Consider the following 17885-nt stretch of genomic DNA (forward strand, 5'->3'; position numbering starts at 1 on the left):
GCCTTCCTAGGTGTATATGACATTCTTCTTTCAGGCGAATACAATCAGAGTTATTTAAAAAAAAAAAAATCCTGGCTCTTCCATGCTTTATAATGGCAGTGAATGGCTGTTTCTGTTTTGAAGTCCATAAAAGTGCATCTATCCATCATAAAAGTGTATCTATCCATCATTAAAGTGCACCTATCCATCATAAAAGTGTATCTATCCATCACAAAAGTGTATCTATCCATCACAAAAGTGTATCTATCCATCACAAAAGTGCATCTATCCATCACAAAAGTGCATCTATCCATCACAAAAGTGCATCTATCCATCACAAAAGTGCATCTATCCATCACAAAAGTGCATCTATCCATCACAAAAGTGCATCTATCCATCACAAAAGTGTATCTATCCATCATTAAAGTGTATCTATCCATCATAAAAGTGCATCTATCCATCATAAAAGTGCATCTATCCATCATAAAAGTGCATCTATCCATCCTAAAAGTGTATCTATCCATCATTAAAGTGTATCTATCCATCCTAAAAGTGCATCTATCCATCCTAAAAGTGCATCTATCCATCCTAAAAGTGTATCTATCCTAGGGGTGTGCGATATGACGATTTTTGATCGTGGACGATTAAAATGTCTCCACAATCTGCTTTTGAAGAAATATCGTAGTATCGCGCATTCTCAGTTGCTGTTCTGGCGCCTCTGTCCCAACATACTGAACAACGCGACGTAGGCCTATATTCACATAAAATGTTAACGCAGCGGAACGGGACACTACAGTTCACAAAAGTTCATAATTTGCATGTTCTTTAATGCCTTGTCGGTTAAACATTTAATTCGCGTGCTGATGCGCTGTTCTAACGTGTGCGTTTCTCAGCGCGTACATGTGAAGCTCACATGCACTAAAAGCCTGTCTACCAGTGCCTTGATAATGGACTAAGTTATCTTTCGAGTCTTATTGTGCTTATACTGTTAAATACACACAAGGTTTACATAAACAAAGTCGGTTATGTCTAAAGTGAAAGCAAACTTGAGAAAATTGAGAGAAAATCTGCTTGTCAAATGCGTGTATATTAGACGCGTCGCGTGCAGCTCTTAAAGAGACAGTAGCAATAGTAAACACGCTGCCGCTTGTCCTTAAAGGGATAGTTCACCCAAAAATAAAAATGATCTCATTATTTACGCACTATAATGTTGTTCCAAGCCTGTATTAATTTCCTTCTAATATTTTCTAACATTTTTCTAATATTAATATTTTGAAGAATGTGGCTATACAAACAGTAGCTGGTCCCCATTGACTTCCATAGGAGAAACATATACTATGGAAGTCACATTCTTCCAAATAACTTTTATTTTCAACAGAAGAAAGAAACTTATTCGAGTTTAAAACAACTTGAGAGAGCAAATGATGACAATTTGAATTTTTAGGAGAACTATCACTTTATTGTTAATAAAACAACAAAATGCAAAGAGAAAATCACTCACTGCTCTTGACTGATAACTTTAATAGTAGCTTTAATAAGTATCAATTTATAATTTATACAGTGAAGTCTATGTTTTGTTTTATTTTTATATTTGTTCTTTTAATTACTTTCTTCAATGCTACTGTTAAATACACCTACTGTAGCTGAAAACAAAGCACTGTTTATTTAATTTGTATATTAAGTTGTGTGTGTAATGTGTATCTTTGATCTTAATATTTAATAACAAAGAAAATAATGACAAATATTTTTTTATCTTCACCCCGTCTGCCATTCTTTTTTATTTTATATTTTGTTACCTAAGGCTTTGTTTTTAAAATAAAATAAAATATTAGTTTGGCTGTAATGCTCAGTCACAAAATAGTAAAACGAACATAAAAAAGAATCGTGATAAAATCGTTAATCGTGATTTTCCTGAAAAAAATCATATGATATTTTTACCATATCGCCCACCCCTAATCTATCCATCATAAAAGTGTATCTATCCATCATAAAAGTGCATCTATCCATCCTAAAAGTGCATCTATCCATCCTAAAAGTGTATCTATCCATCCTAAAAGTGCATCTATCCATCATAAAAGTGCATCTATCCATCATAAAAGTGCATCTATCCATCCTAAAAGTGTATCTATCCATCATAAAAGTGTATCTATCCATCCTAAAAGTGCATCTATCCATCCTAAAAGTGCATCTATCCATCCTAAATGTGCATCTATCCATCCTAAAAGTGTATCTATCCATCATTAACGTGTATCTATCCATCCTAAAAGTGTATCTATCCATCATTAAAGTGTATCTATCCATCATAAAAGTGTATCTATCCATCCTAAAAGTGCGTCTATCCATCATAAAAATGCATCTATCCATCATAAAAATGCATCTATCCATCCATCATAAACAAACTCAATAGAGGCCTTCTGAATCGAAGCAGTGCGTTTGAATAGGAAAAATATTCATATTTAAAACTTTATAAAGTAAAATAACTAGCTTCCGGCCAAACAAACATTTGGATTCCACTTAAGTCTAAAGCGCAACTTATGCGAGTAATGCGACGTACAGTTGATATTTACACTATGCCATGACGCATAGTGGAGCTAGAAGCTAGAATTTTACTTTGTAACGTGTTAAATATGAATATTTTTCTTACACAAACACATCGCTTCACTTCAGACGGCCTTTATTAAAGTCGACATGAAATCAAAATTGACCCTATTTACTTTGTTAGCGCATATTACTAGTCTTGTGGTGAACAATTAATCCATGCAAGTTAATACACAGAAAAAAAATAGTTTGGTGTGGAAATCTTTCATCAAAATCTGAAAAGTTACTTCCGGTCTGGAATGGCGTTCCTTTTCTGATGACGTCAGTTTGACGGCTTGGGTTGAAAACGCTTAACCTTCCCCTCAAACCGTTAGTCTGCTATGAGCGAGAGATGGAGAGGAGGAGCGCTAGAGTAAAACCCTGCCCTCTGTTCAATATTCCGTTTCACTTGGAAATACGTCACAGCACTGGAGAAAAGTCGTTTGTAACTTCCGGTTCACGGGGACTTTAACTCCCCCGGGGCCGTGTGGAGCACTTTTATGATGGATAGATGCACTTTAATGATGGATAGATGCACCTTTATGATGGATAGATGCACTTTTATGATGGATAGATGCACGTTAATGATGGATAGATGCACTTTTATGATGGATAGATGCACCTTTATGATGGATAGATGCACTTTTATGATGGATAGATGCACCTTTATGATGGATAGATGCACTTTTATGATGGATAGATGCACCTTTATGATGGATAGATGCACTTTTATGATGGATAGATGCACCTTTATGATGGATAGATGCACTTTGATGGACTATGAGACTTGAAGGGATACTTTACCGTTTTTTCATATTAAACTATGTTATTCCCTTAACTAAGACGAGTTGATACATACCTCTCTCGTCTCAGTGCGTGCACTAAATCCCTCTGTCTTGCGGCGAAACTTTGTTAGCCCAGTTCATTTAATATGGGCCAAGCAGAGAAGCTACCAAACACCTCCACGTTTTCCCTATTTAAATACAGTTACTCGCGAAGTGTAACTCGACCTAGAACGGTGACACAAAACAAAACGTTGCGCTTTTCTAAGCGTGTAAAATGGATAACTATTTTGTATGGCGGAATACCATAGCAAGTGCTTGTAAGCACTTCGACTTGGCGCAGTAATATCTTCACTCGTGGAAAAATCCTCTCACCGGCCCCCGCTCCCTCTAGTGAAGATATTACTGCGCCAAGTCGAAGTGCTTACAAGCACTTGCTATGGTATTCCGCCATACAAAATAGTTATCCATTTTACACGCTTAGAAAAGCGCAACGTTTTGTTTTGTGTCACCGTTCTAGGTCGAGTTACACTTCGCGAGTAACTGTATTTAAATAGGGAAAACGTGGAGGTGTTTGGTAGCTTCTCTGCTTGGCCCATATTAAATGAACTGGGCTAACAAAGTTTCGCCGCAAGACAGAGGGATTTAGTGCACGCACTGAGACGATAGAGGTATGTATCAACTCGTCTTAGTTAAGGGAATAACATAGTTTAATATGAAAAAACGGTAAAGTATCCCTTTAAATAGCCAATTCACTGCCATTATAAAGCTTGGAAGATCCAGGACATTTTTTTTTTTTTAAATATAACTCCGATTGTATTCATCTAAAAGAAGAAAGTCATATACACCTAGGATGACTTGAGGGTGAGTAAATCATGGGCTAATTTTCATTTTTGGGTGAACTATCCCTTTAAAACTGCAGTGAACCAAAGACAGTCTCAAAAACACGGTTTGAAATCGCTGGTGTTTCTGACGTCACAAACTACCTTGTAACCAATCAGATCAACGTGTGATCGTCAACGAGTGGATCTCTGAGCTGAGTGAGTGAGTGGAGGCGGGGCTCATTTGCATATTCATAGAACCACGTATACTAAATGAGACAAGGGTGTAGAGTTACATTCAAGATATTTTAAGGCATGAAGAAAATGTTTCAAGGAAAAAAATGATGATTGGTGATCAAAGATGAGTTTAAAGGGATGAAATGATTGCCAACAGGGAGACTTTAAGTGAATGTAAACAGTTGAGAAAGAAAGCATGTGTTTATTAGATCAGTGCAGTCAATCTTAAAGTCTACTCACTGCTCTTTACTGAATCCCTTTTGTAACTTTAATAAGAATAACTTACATTCATTTATATTTCATTTACACAGTGAAGACTATACAGTGTTTTTTTTTTTTTGTACATTTAATTAGTTTTTACAATTTATGTAGTATTTATTATTTTTAGTCCTTGACATTTTTCAGGTAGGTCTATTTCATTTGTGTCTTTGTTCTATTGTAGTTTTGTCTTATTGCTTGTAATTAGTTTCTCTGTTCTTATTTTCTCACTGACTGTTTACTTCAGTAAAATGTAAGTTTTTTTTATTTTTACTTTAAGCTAGTATTATAAAAATATAGTATAAAACTCTTATTTAAAAAATAACTATATTGTAATATCAATCGTTATCATGAAGTAAAATTACTCATTTCGAGATATAAGATTTTTATCATATTGCACTGTTATAGACCAGAAACTGATTCCTGATCAGATGTGGCATTTCGGTAATGATTCAAGAAAAAACTGTGTGTGTGTGTGTGTGTGTGAGTGTGAGTGTGTGTGTGATAGTGTTAGGGGACATTATGGCTGCTGAGGACATTATAGAACATGAACTCTGGTCAGAGTGTGCATCTGTTATCAGTTTTACAGCTTTACTTCTCAAGCTCTCAAATATTAACAGCAAAAAGACTAGCCTGAAAACATGCTTCACATGTACAATATTGTTTTTTGCAAACCCATGCGTTTTATCATTATTGGTTTGACACAGATCTCAAGACAGCAGTAAAGGTGTCATGAATAAGGTCTGAGCTGTGACTAGGCCCTGGATATTGGGCTGTAGTTAAAAAAAATATATACATTTTTTTATTTATTGTTTAATTTTGCCAAAAGCAAGAGTTACATATAAAGCTAAATAATATATGGCCACTTTATTATGTACACCTGTTCATTAATGCAAATATCTAATCAGTCAATCACATGGCAGCAACATTTAGGCATAGACATGTGCTGCGTCTGAAATTGCATACTGTATAGAAGGTACTACATTTGGTTGGAAACTTGCTCTGCAACCATTAAAAATGTATGTTCTATATAGTATGAATGTGTGTAGAATTAATGAAAATCAGAATATGGAATAGCTGCCCTTTTAATACAATTAATTTGTTTGACAAAAACTTTCCTTAAGCCTTTATCTGACCGAATTCTTCTTTGCTCTAAATCACTGACAAACGTTTCGACAGTTCGATAATCTCTGTTCAGTTTATGCAAAATATTAGTCGGACACCAACCCACGAATAAACAGTGAGAGCATTTGTAGTACTTTATTTTAACTTTTTTTTTTTTTTTTTGAAGAAAATAGTGGTGATTGCATGTAAAACATAACATGTTGAAAGGGTAGAGTATTTCAAATACCTCGGCATTACTTTGGATCAAAATCTCAACTTCAACCAGCTAGGGGTTTACAAGTGCTGTCAACAAAGACTGACAGCTATTCGTAAACTTGGACGTCTGTTCAGCAACATCTTCTTTTGTATCGCAGGTTTATTGAGCCAGTCCTTCCTTGTGGTGCCAAAACATTAGTTTTTGTCATATGCTAACAGTTACCAACAAGAACAAATTCTTAAAGATAACTTATTTAGCAAGTAAAATTATTGGTATCCCTACCTCTAATTTATAGGATAGTGTCTCTACATTCACGTTGCAAAAGGCACAAAAATCTTAAATGACTCAAACCACCCACTTTATAAATATTTTTTCCCCCTGCCGTCTGGCCGTAGGTATAGGTTACCGATGTGTAGAAAGGCCAGGTATAGTAAGAGTTTTGTTCCTGTATCTATACGAGCTCTAAATACACAGGAAATCAGCCATTGATACGTTATGTATGTTTTTTTGTGTGTTTTTTTTTTTATGTCAGCAACTATTTTTAATGGTATTATGATATGTTATGCGTGTTTGTGTTATGTACGCATCTACGGTGGAAACAAATTTCCTCTCGAGGACAAATAAAAATCTATCTAATCACTGTGAGTGGTTATTAAAGGGATACTTCACCTCTGGAAAGATGAATGTGTATTTAAAATAGATCATTTATGTAGAAGAAATGTGAAATTATCTTTGAATTTGGAGCTTTCTAGACTGAGAAAAGCCAGAAAATGTATTTGTGGCTTACGTGGATGATAGACAACAACTCCCAGAATGCACTTGCTTCGCTGCCCTACGAGGCCACTCCCAAGCCACGCCTACCGGTAAGAGAGCGCAGTTTAAAACAACAAGGCTAGGCTACTAGTGAGACTCTGTGACGAGTTTGCTCGGGATTTCGAGATCGCCCAAAATGTCCGGGATTCGGCTTTTGCGTTCTACAGTCGCCATTCATTATGTTTACTGTGGCGAGCAGGACGAGGCTGAGGGCCGCGGGAGAACGGCACGAGGCCGGTGGCGTGATTACTGAGACGCACCGGTCTCGTATCTCTCGCAGAGGAGCGGGAATTTTCTTAGCAATGTTAAAACGCACGTCAACAACCGATCACTTGTTTAGCGTTCATGTAAACACTACATTCAGATTCACCAATCGGAATGAATTCAGTTAGATTGAAACAAAAGGTGTGCATGTAAACAATGAATGGCGACCGCAGAAAGGCCGATCTCGACGGCCGGAAAAAGAGTATGGTAACCCCTACTACTCAGCTTTCTCCTACTACTCAGCTTTCTCCACAGAACAAGAGCCTGCTAGCTTAGCTATCAATAAAAGATGGCTGGCACTATGTGTACATTCTGTGAGTGAGATCCCACCCTCTATGGGCAGGTTGAAAACATGCGGGACAGCCCCTACTACTGGCTGTAGTCTTTAGCCTCTGGCCAAAAAATCCGATGGAGGATTTTTTCCAGACAAAAAATACATAAATCTCTCGTCTCAGGGGGACATGAGGGTGGAAAGCACGGTAATTCGAAAATACTACAGGTTTTCTACTAATACAAAGCTTAATGCTAAATCCTGAAGTATCCCTAATAAAGCTAGAGTGTTCTGGATTATTGCTGGGGTGTTGCTAAGTGGTTGCCAAGGTGTTCTATTTGGTTGCTAGCGCATCGCAATTATGTTCTGAGTTGCTAAGGTGATCTGGGTGGTTGTTACGGTGTTTTTAGTGATTGCTAGGGAATATCTAAGGTGTTCTGAGTGGTTGCTAGGGCGTTCTGAGTTGCTAAGATGTTTCTAAGGTGATCTGCGTGGTTGCTAATTGATTGTTATGGTTTTCTTAGTGGTTGCAGTTTCTTAGTGGTTGTTAATGCATTGCAAGGGTGTTCTAATTTTCTAAGCTGTTGCTAAGGTGCTCTGGGTGGTTGCTAGGGTGTTGCTAAGGTAAGGCTAGGGTGTTCTGAGAGATTGATTACTAGTTCAAGTTAAAAGAGTCCATCCCTTTGTCTCTATGATATTCTGGTCTCCTCTTTTTTCACACATACACCAGGCAAAAATCATAAGGGCATGCAATCATGAATGATGAATTGTAATGCGTGTTAGGGGTTTGCTGAAATCTAATAATAAAACATCACCAGAGGATCTGCTCGAAGACTGGATGAAACAGATGGAGGCACAAACAGGTGTTAATCACATGCATTAACACTCAGACATCTGCTGAATGAGCCAGCAAATCATGAAGAACTCTTCAATAACCACACAGACTTAGAGACAGGTGACTGAACCTCTCCGTCAAACACACACACAATCTCCTCTAATCTCTCTGAGACATGCAGCCAATAGAGGCTTCAGACCACCGGTCCCTCTTTCCTCCGCCTACCACTTCTGAGACGCATGGCTTAAGAGCAGAAGCAATCAAAGCTCTTTAAAAATAAACTAGTGAAGATTGTCCCACTCGGATCTGCAGATTCACACCAAAAGAACAACTATCATTCCAATACACTGCTTGATCACTGCATTCAATCATAAAAAATTAAATAATAATAATATTTTGAAGAGACCAAAAGCTAAAAAGATTAAAATGTGTGTATTTAATGGAGAGAGGGACAGATAAAAGAATGCTTAATATAAATATAATATAGAAATACAAAAAAGAATTCTATAAATGATTTGGTGATACAATGTACAATTTGTCATGCCAATAATGCTCACTTGAATTTGAATTTAAGAAAAAAAGATCTGTGAGACACCCGTAAGAAAAAAAAATAAAAAAAAGAATGAAAAAATTAATGATACTTATACAAGTGCAATAAAGACAAGTCTTATTGAATGCACTGAGGTTTTTACAGAACTTGAATGTGGGTTATGTAATGACGGACTACTGTCACATGTTATAGAGTTGCCGGCAAATCAGATAAAACAGTAGAAAATGTTCTAGGATCAAATCCTGCACCTTAAACAATACATGAAGAGTTCAGATGCAAAAGCCTCTAAATGCCATCTGAAATTTTCTTATAGAATGATCATTTTTATCAAGCTTGTATATTTAAATTCAATAATTTCCCTTAAATGGCAATGAAGATTACCTATTAATTGTCATTTAAGTGAAATTACTGAACTTAAATATACAAGCTTGATAAACATGATCATTCTATAAGAAAATTTCAGATGGCATTTAGAGGCTTTTGCATCTGAACTCTTCACATATAAAACACCTGCTTTCCCTGGCTTACAGCCATTCAGAGAAACAGCTCAATGAGACTTTACGAGTAACTTCTAAGACAAGCACAAAATCCACACAAAACATAACTAAACTATAACCATACTTAATTCAAGGTGCTGTGGACTTTCAGTCATACTGTAAAGAAAAAAGAAAAGAAAAAATAGAATAGAATAAAATTAAAGTAGTTAAAGTAGTATTTATTATCCTGTTAATAAAATAACATATCGAAAAATTAAAGAAAGCGTCATTTGAATGAATGAATGAATGATTGAATGAATGAAGGAATTGTTAATGGATTTTGTTCGTGTAATAAAGTAGACCCTTGATTACCCAGTTAGGACACCTGTGTCCACAATAAATGAGTCAGGTCAAAACAAACTTTCAAAACACAAAATGTACAAATGAAAAACTAGGACATTACGTCATGCAGACATCACATGGCACATTGTTAAAGGAGAATGCAGAAAACTATAGCAGGTGTTGTTTAACTGAGATGAACTCCTGCTGATATTACTCAACATGGCGTCAGCTGACAGAACCACACACACACACACACACTGTCAACAGAGTCCCAGTGCAGTGCAAACACAACGGCTAGATCCACACCAACTGCAAAACGAGTAAAGGAGTAAATATTCAAAGTGTTCCCAGATGACGGTTCTCAGAGTCACAGAAGGTCATTGGTCAATGTTTATTTAGAGTTAATTTTCCTCCAGGATGTGTGAAGATTACAGAACTAGCATTCAGAGACACCAGAATGAGTCAATGCAATAAAAACAGTCCATATATTCTCCACAAATAACCACGCGTTTAGATTATTTCAGAAGGCACTTTTGACCTAGCAGGGTTGTGCTGCAAGGTTGTGAATAAAGGTATAAAAAAAAAAAAGAACTCTTTATAACTTATTAAAACTTTTGCAGTGGAAAGATGTGTCGACCTGCAGAACAATAGCATGAAACACAACAAAATACCACTTAAACTTACTCTGAACTGTGCTGCAAATCAGTGTACAAAACAAAAACAAAACGCACACAAAAACAAAAAACAAACAAAACAAAACAAATAAACAAAACAAAAACAAACAAAACCGAACAAAAACAAACAAAACCAAACAAAACATGAAAACACAAGCCATGAATTACTGCTGTTCATTACGTACAGGGGCTGTTTTAACCGAGTAAGTAGAGCTGCACGATTAATCGTTTAAAGATCACGATCACTGTTCAAACACCCACGCGATCTTACTCCTAAATGACAACAATTAAACAATAAACATTGTATCAATTACATCATTACACCAGTAGGTGGCGACAAGTGACTTAAAACATTTATTTATCATTGAATTCATTCAAGAAATTCATTCCAAAACGTGGATTTATCCAGTAATGAAAGAAGTGAAGTCGTTATGAGCGAGTCATTGAATCATTCATTCAAACAGAATTGTTTTTAATTGATTAAATATTTTTTTAAATAGACTGCCGCAATTAACATTTTGTCAGAACCTCTAGTAAATGATGTTATTTTGTTTCTCTGGAATATATTAAAAGGTACATTTGACTGCACAAAAGAGTGCAGTAACGCTACTAACGCTCCCATTCCAATCCATACAATTTATTTTCTAAAGAAGCAGTTCAGAAACCATTCAAAACCTCTTGAATGCCATTAAAGGCAGGGTTGCTGCACATTTTTTTAAGTAAAATGTAACTTTTTAAGACCTGAGGAAATACAAATTAATACTGTACATTAGGGCTGTGCAATATTGACTAAAAAGATTCTCTCAATATTTCCAAAGATTTTGTTGATAACAATAATTAGATGATATTTTGCCGAGTGTGTTTTTGTGCTGGTGCCATGGCTGGTTTAGGCCTGTTGTGGACGGCTGACTCACAAAGACATTCAGATTATTCATATTCAATGCGGTGGTCAGTTCACAGCATATTTACGTTTTTTCTAAACTCAGAAGTACGCATCACCTTTTATGTCAAATTCAAATTCAAACAAAATTCGATTAGAAAAATAACAAAGTATAAGGCTGATGAAATGAAATCATTATCAACAAAACCCATCTATGCAGTGCAGAAGTGACACAGAAGCGGCATTAATATATTTACACTGCATTTACAATTACATAAATAATACTATGAGATTTTTTTATTCAATATTTAAATCGGCCTATACAATGATTTCTAATTTTAACTTTTTAATTAAAAGGTCCTTTAAATACGAAACTAAAACCGCCAGTAGGTGGCGTCACGTCACTGTCTTCATGTCTTCATTCATCAGATTCGTCCAAACGGCTGATTCATTCAGGAACCAAGCAAGTGACAGTCTTTATTAAATGGGTCATTGAATCATTAATTAAACTGATTCATTCAAAATGTGCATTAATCCAGTAACGAATCACGGCTGTGTGTTGCTCTGAGACTCGGTTCTGCTGTGGGTTCATTTAGAAATTTTCATTGGTGAAAAATAAAGTAAAACCAAAAAATATTTACAATATTGTGTCTAAAATATAACTCACAACATTAACTTATTGTATATTTAACGGTTGTATAAAATAAATATCACATTTGCTAATGTGCTGATATTTGGGAAACATCAAATGATAAAAATATAAGACAAACTCATCGGGACAAAATTGCCTATGTATCTTGAATTTTGGGGGCATATTAACTTCATACATCACGCCGTGACAGTGTGAATGACAAACAGCTTGCACATCGTTAAAACAATAATTATGATATCATCATAAGACGATACATATCACACCCCTACGCACATAAAGAATGAACAATTGAACTTACATTTACCCATTGTCTACCCCTTCTCTCTTCTTTTAGTACTTAATATGCTGTCATACATGCTTTGAATTGTCACATGAACAAGCAAATCCACAAAGAAAGAATATTAAAAATCATATACCGCTAATTAGACATATCAAAATACTTTACCAGATTAAAACTAGGTCAAATTGTCATCTAAAATTTAAGACCTCTCATAAGTAAATATAAAACTTTTTAAGAGTGATCCGCGGGAACCCAGAAAGGGAACTCTACTGTTAAGCACTGTACTTTATTAGACACATACAACAAGCTTTTTTTAATGTCACTGAGCATCTTGGTTCAGTCTGCTTCCTCGTCCGTGTCCTCACACCATCTGCTCGGCAGACTATCAGGTCACCGCAGTGATCGAGAGGAAAGGCGGGTTGCTAGGTAATGTGGGGTCTCAGATGGAGAATATCACACGTCAGAAAGGACATAAACGTCACACGGGCTTCATGTGAAAGGTCTCGAGGATCGCAGGGCTTTATCGTTTGAGATCAGAGGATTCAGAGGCGCAAAACACACAGCAAAGCAGATACAACTGCAAATGATTTCTCATGAAGCTTCAAAAATATTATATCCAGAATACATTATCCACTTCAGTCACGTAATTCATATCATGTAATGAGACATGTGAGAACAAATAGTATCATGTAGTTTTACACATATTTGACCTTGATTAATATTTGAAAGCAATTAAATAACAGATGAAATTGCAGTCTGTTCCTCAGACAAATCTATTGTCTGACAAATCACATTGACTACTGCGTATTTATGTGTTTTATAATTCCTGATATTACTCTGATTCCTTTTCTTTCTTTTTTTTAAAACAGAAGTTTGTACATTCTTCAAAACATCTCCTTTTGTGTTCCACAGAAGAAAGAAAGTCATATCGGTTTGTAACGACATGAGAAAGAGAAAATAATAGCAGAATTTTCATTTCAGGATGAACTATCCCTTTAAATGCGAAAGTAAAAAGAGGGTGTGTGAGGGAGATTATGTCAGTCTGAGTTGACTGAGTTAACAATCTGTTTCCTGCCACTGCTATCAACCTCAGTTCAACACGTAAATCTCCTTATGGAATGCTATAGGACTGACTGACACACATATATGGACATATCTGAGGGACGTGCTTCGATAAATCTAATTTCACATACTACACTATCACACCTTATAACACTAAAAACAATACAAACAACATGGGAAAAGTATCCAAAAAACAGTTAACACAGTTTATTCAGAGTTCACAGAAATAACTAGTCTCCACACCTTTAACCAGCATGATCACAGACAACCGGCTCTCACAGTCTGTCAATACAACCCTGATATCCCTCTGTCTCTCTCACACACACACTTTACACAACACTTGGCTTATGGAGTTAAGAAAGAAATAGAAATAAACATGAATGTCACTTACTCGACTGCTCTCTTTGAAAAGTTTAAAACTCATCCACTTTGGCATGACGACTTCTCTGTCCTCCTTCTGCGAGGATCTCTGCTTTCTCTCTCTCTCTCCTCCCTCCCTCCCTCTGTTTCTCTCTCTCTAAAGCGACTCTGATTGGTTTAGTTCAGCTCTTCTCAGTAGTGCAGCTCTTCTCATGGGTGAACACCAGGACACTTTGGTTGTGTCTGTATTTGTCTCTGTCGTCCACCTGTCCTCACGCCTGTTGTTAAGGTGACTTGTGGCAAGTTGCAAAAACTTAATTTTCGGATTCAAATCAGACCAATCAACGGATTTATGTACCAGTCTTAAAGAAAAAAAATTAGATGACTAAATTGTCAACTAAAACAGGCTACAGATTACTAGTGCAGTGGTCAAAAAATTATTGAATTTTAATTCGTTATTATAATTATAATAAAACAAATAGGGACACTAATTGTTTTACATTTTCCTTTTTAATTATTAAATTATTTTAATTAATAATGAATTATGATGATCCTAACCGGTTTAAATACAATTAAAAATAAATAAATAAATAAATCACACATTGAAAAATAGTAAATTGAAATCACTGCAAATAAAACACAGATCCAAGAGTATTGTTATTGTTAAAATTATAACTTAAAAATAGTCAAATCGATTTATCGCATCTAACATAAAAGTTTGTGTTTACATAATACATATATATGTCTGTATATGCATGTATATTATTACATTTATATAGTATATTATACTATATACACACACATTTATACACATATACTGTATAAATGTGTGTATATGTACATATTCACAGACATATCTAGATAAATGTAATAATACACATAGTATATTATGTAAACAAACTTTTATATTAGATGCGATAAATCGATTTGACAGCACTACTTAACAACAACAACATATTTTCATATCATTGCATTTAATGTTTTCATGTTCACAAACTGAATATACTGTATAAAGTAATTAATATTAGATTGAATAAATCAGTAATCAAAATAGATATTTACTTTCCCTAATTAGGCTTATTATTTTAGACAAATATGTGCTTTCTGCAAAAGTTGAAAGTCATACTTTCCCACATGTGGTGTAGGTCAGGTGTGTATGATGGAACTACTGTGTTGTGATGGTGGAACTTTCAGGAACTTTTAAAATTGTATGCAAAAGAATCCCGCACTTCCCCTGTTCAGGCCCTGTTACATGATACGTACAGTACGAGCAGCATCACTTTCATTTGACATGAATAGTTAGCATGTGACTACCTTGAAACCCACAACATATGGTTTGAATCGCAATGTAAGAATGACTGCTTGAACCTTGTTGTTGTGAGTGATTTAAATCAAAGACACATGGACCGTCTACTAAAGAAAACCTCTTACTAGACTTACATTTGCTTTTAAAATAATTCCATGGCCATGGAACAAAAATATATATTTCGTGAGCTTAGAATTATAAGGTTCTATCTCCACTTTTGGTCAAATTGAGTTTTTGACATAATCTGATCCATTAGGTGTTTATTAATGCCTGTGTGGTGTTATTTTTGTAAAAAAATATTTTGTTAGTAGTTATTAATAAAATAAAAAGGTTCCATCTCTCCATTGCCAGCTGGGATGTAAAAACTTTGATGCTCAATATCTCAGAACTACCCTAAACGGAGATAGAACCTTATAATTCTAAGCTCACGATTTAATGAAACATGGTCTAAATGAATACAGTTTTATCTTCAAGACAAAGCCAGCGAGACTATGAAATGGTGTGATGGTCTTGTGACATGCGCTCCGCACTGAGCTGAACAGATAAAAGCATCATTATGCAGTATGATGAATGTGATTTCCACAGTGTACAGTAATACACAGTCCCTGAGCTGTTGTGGGTGAATGAAGGAAACTCTTATTCCAGAGAGACGCACACCACACACACACACACACACACTGTGTCCTCAGCTCACATCAGCCTGAAAACAGCAGAGAACGGACTTCAGCTCAGTACTGCACAGGAACATTAAAGAAACCTGTGTGGGAATAGTCATTGTTTGAGGTACCAGCAGTGCAGAAAACACGGTGCCGCTTTAAAAGACTTTCAAAATCTCAATAAAATAACCATTTACAAGCACACAACAAGTGGAAACCAAGACCAACGGACACAACCAGGCTCGTAAAAGACAATAAACAGGCAGCAATAGAAACACATTGTCTCGGTGTTCACTCAGTGTGTGTGTGTGTGTGTGTGTGTGTGTGTGTGTGTGTGTGTGTGTGTGTGTGTGTGTGTGTGTGTGTGTGTGTGTGTGTGTGTGTGTGTGTGTGTGTGTGTGTGAATAACCCTATTGGTGTCATTGTGTATTTCTAAAATACGTGTTTCAGAGATGAGGCAAGAACTAGGGATGTGAAAAACTACACATTTATATAATCAACATTGGGTGTAGTCAGTGGGTTGTCTGAATGATTAGAAGGTCTTAAAGGAATATTTCACTTCAAAATGAAAATTAATTTACAAATCATTTACTCAGTTTACTTAATGGACCCCATTGATTTCCATAGTAGGGGAAAAAAATACTATGCAAGTCAATGGGGTCCATCAACTGTCTGGTTATCGACATTCTTCAAAATATATTATTTTGTGTTCAGCAGAAGAAAGAAATTCATTCAGGTTTGAAACAACTTGAGGGTGAGTATATGATGACAGAATTTTCTTTTTTAAGTGAACTATTCCTTTAAGGAAGCCCTGTATAATTAGGCTAGTTTAGGGTCTTTTTCAGCATATACCAATCTGATGGTTTTTTTAGCGGCATATTGATGCCAAGCAAAGTCTTTCACCTAACAGACACTAAAAACATTTTTCACAAAAGTGGAACTATAACCCTCCAGGGCTGTTCAAAAATGGTCATACTTATGCGGTTCACACACTTTTGATCTAATTTACCTCTCCTTAGTTGCTTAATAATTGTGCTTGGCTGTTTTTTTTTATGAAATAACACTAACATCCCGCAAACAATTAAATTATTTAAAGTTAAAACATTAATAAAACATGATAATGTATCATGTATTGGGTCAGATTAATGCCATCTGGTTTAAAAAACAGAAAAGAAAAGAAAACTAATACGAATTTATGTCAGGTAAAAAAATCATGCAATGACAATAATGACCAGTAGATGGCTGAAGTGTTCTTTGCTGCTACCAAATGTGTAAGAATTCTAGATTTGATGCTTTTAAGTTATATGTTTCCATATATACACATTCATATATATTATTCAACACAATTCTAAAATTGTTTCTTGTTAGGGTCTTGCTACAGAGCCCCTAAAGACACCTGGTGATGGGTAAAAGAAAACTGAAGGGAGGAAAAAAATAAATACATTTTGATGCTTTTGCGGTCACTTTCAAAACTTTTGTGTTTACCCAAGAAACTTTAATGGTCACTCGCAAAGCCTTTGTGCTAGAAATAAAAAAAGTTGGGAACAAAACTAGATTTGAACAATTCTCAGGATAATGCAATACTTGTGCGAGAGAGTGAAACATTTCTACGGGGAACACAATACTTCCACGAGAGAACGAAAAGTTTCTTGGAGGAAAGCAATACAGTAGGTCAAATCTGACCATGAAACCATGACCAAGTTTGACCACTTAGACTCATTGAATATATTTTTTTAAATACTGCATTTCTAAAAATAAAAATACCACATTTTTTAACCACTCTGATTGAGGAAACCATTAAACACATTTAAATCGAACAGTCTCGGAGGGTTAAAGGGGATGAGAGAGTTTTAGCATGCTGACAGTCTAAAACTAAACTCAGTTGTCAACAACAATGACCAACTAGTTGTTTTTTGGATGACTATTCAAGAAGTCAGCCATAATGACCCATCCCAAAACCCTTCCTGCATTAAGGGACTCCACCAGACACTACTAAGGCATACATATGTTCTGGTGCTTCCTCTCACAAGAGTCAGTGCAGAGCATTTTCAACATTTAGTTGTGTAAAATTCAATCAGAGCAGAGTAATCGCATTACACAGAGTACTTTAAGATCCTAGCAGGATCTTCTGCCCTTAAAGGAAATGATACTCCTTCAAATCGAATCAAGAGTTGGTAAAACTCATACAAAAACATCCTCAAGCAAGTCACAGTGATGTGGTCATCTCCAAACCAAACAAACCTCACACCAGAAATAAAAACACAACAAGCCAGTATAAAGCTGCCTAAAACACCAGCACAAACACGTGTTGTTAGGAGGACTTGTGTTAAATGTGTCTTACTTTGATTTGATAGGGTGGCTCATAGTTCCTATGAGGACAGAATCCAACACACAGTCTGAAGAGACATTTCATGGCTGTACATCTGTTTACTGCTCATGACCACTGTTCTCATCATCTGTGCTGGAGCATGACAGCCCCTGCTCCATCA

At 35.8% G+C, this 17885-nt stretch overlaps 1 protein-coding gene across 7 annotated transcripts in view; it reads right to left on the reverse strand.

Annotated features, from left to right (window-relative positions):
• The window catches only part of kalrna (kalirin RhoGEF kinase a), a 223734-nt gene that overhangs the window by 53266 nt on the left and 152583 nt on the right, over window positions 1-17885 (reverse strand). The gene's annotated exons all lie outside the window — the stretch shown is intronic.

The sequence above is a fragment of the Leuciscus leuciscus genome (assembly GCF_965113295.1).
Source record: "Leuciscus leuciscus genome assembly, chromosome: 7".
In the NCBI taxonomy this organism is placed as follows: domain Eukaryota; kingdom Metazoa; phylum Chordata; class Actinopteri; order Cypriniformes; family Leuciscidae; genus Leuciscus; species Leuciscus leuciscus.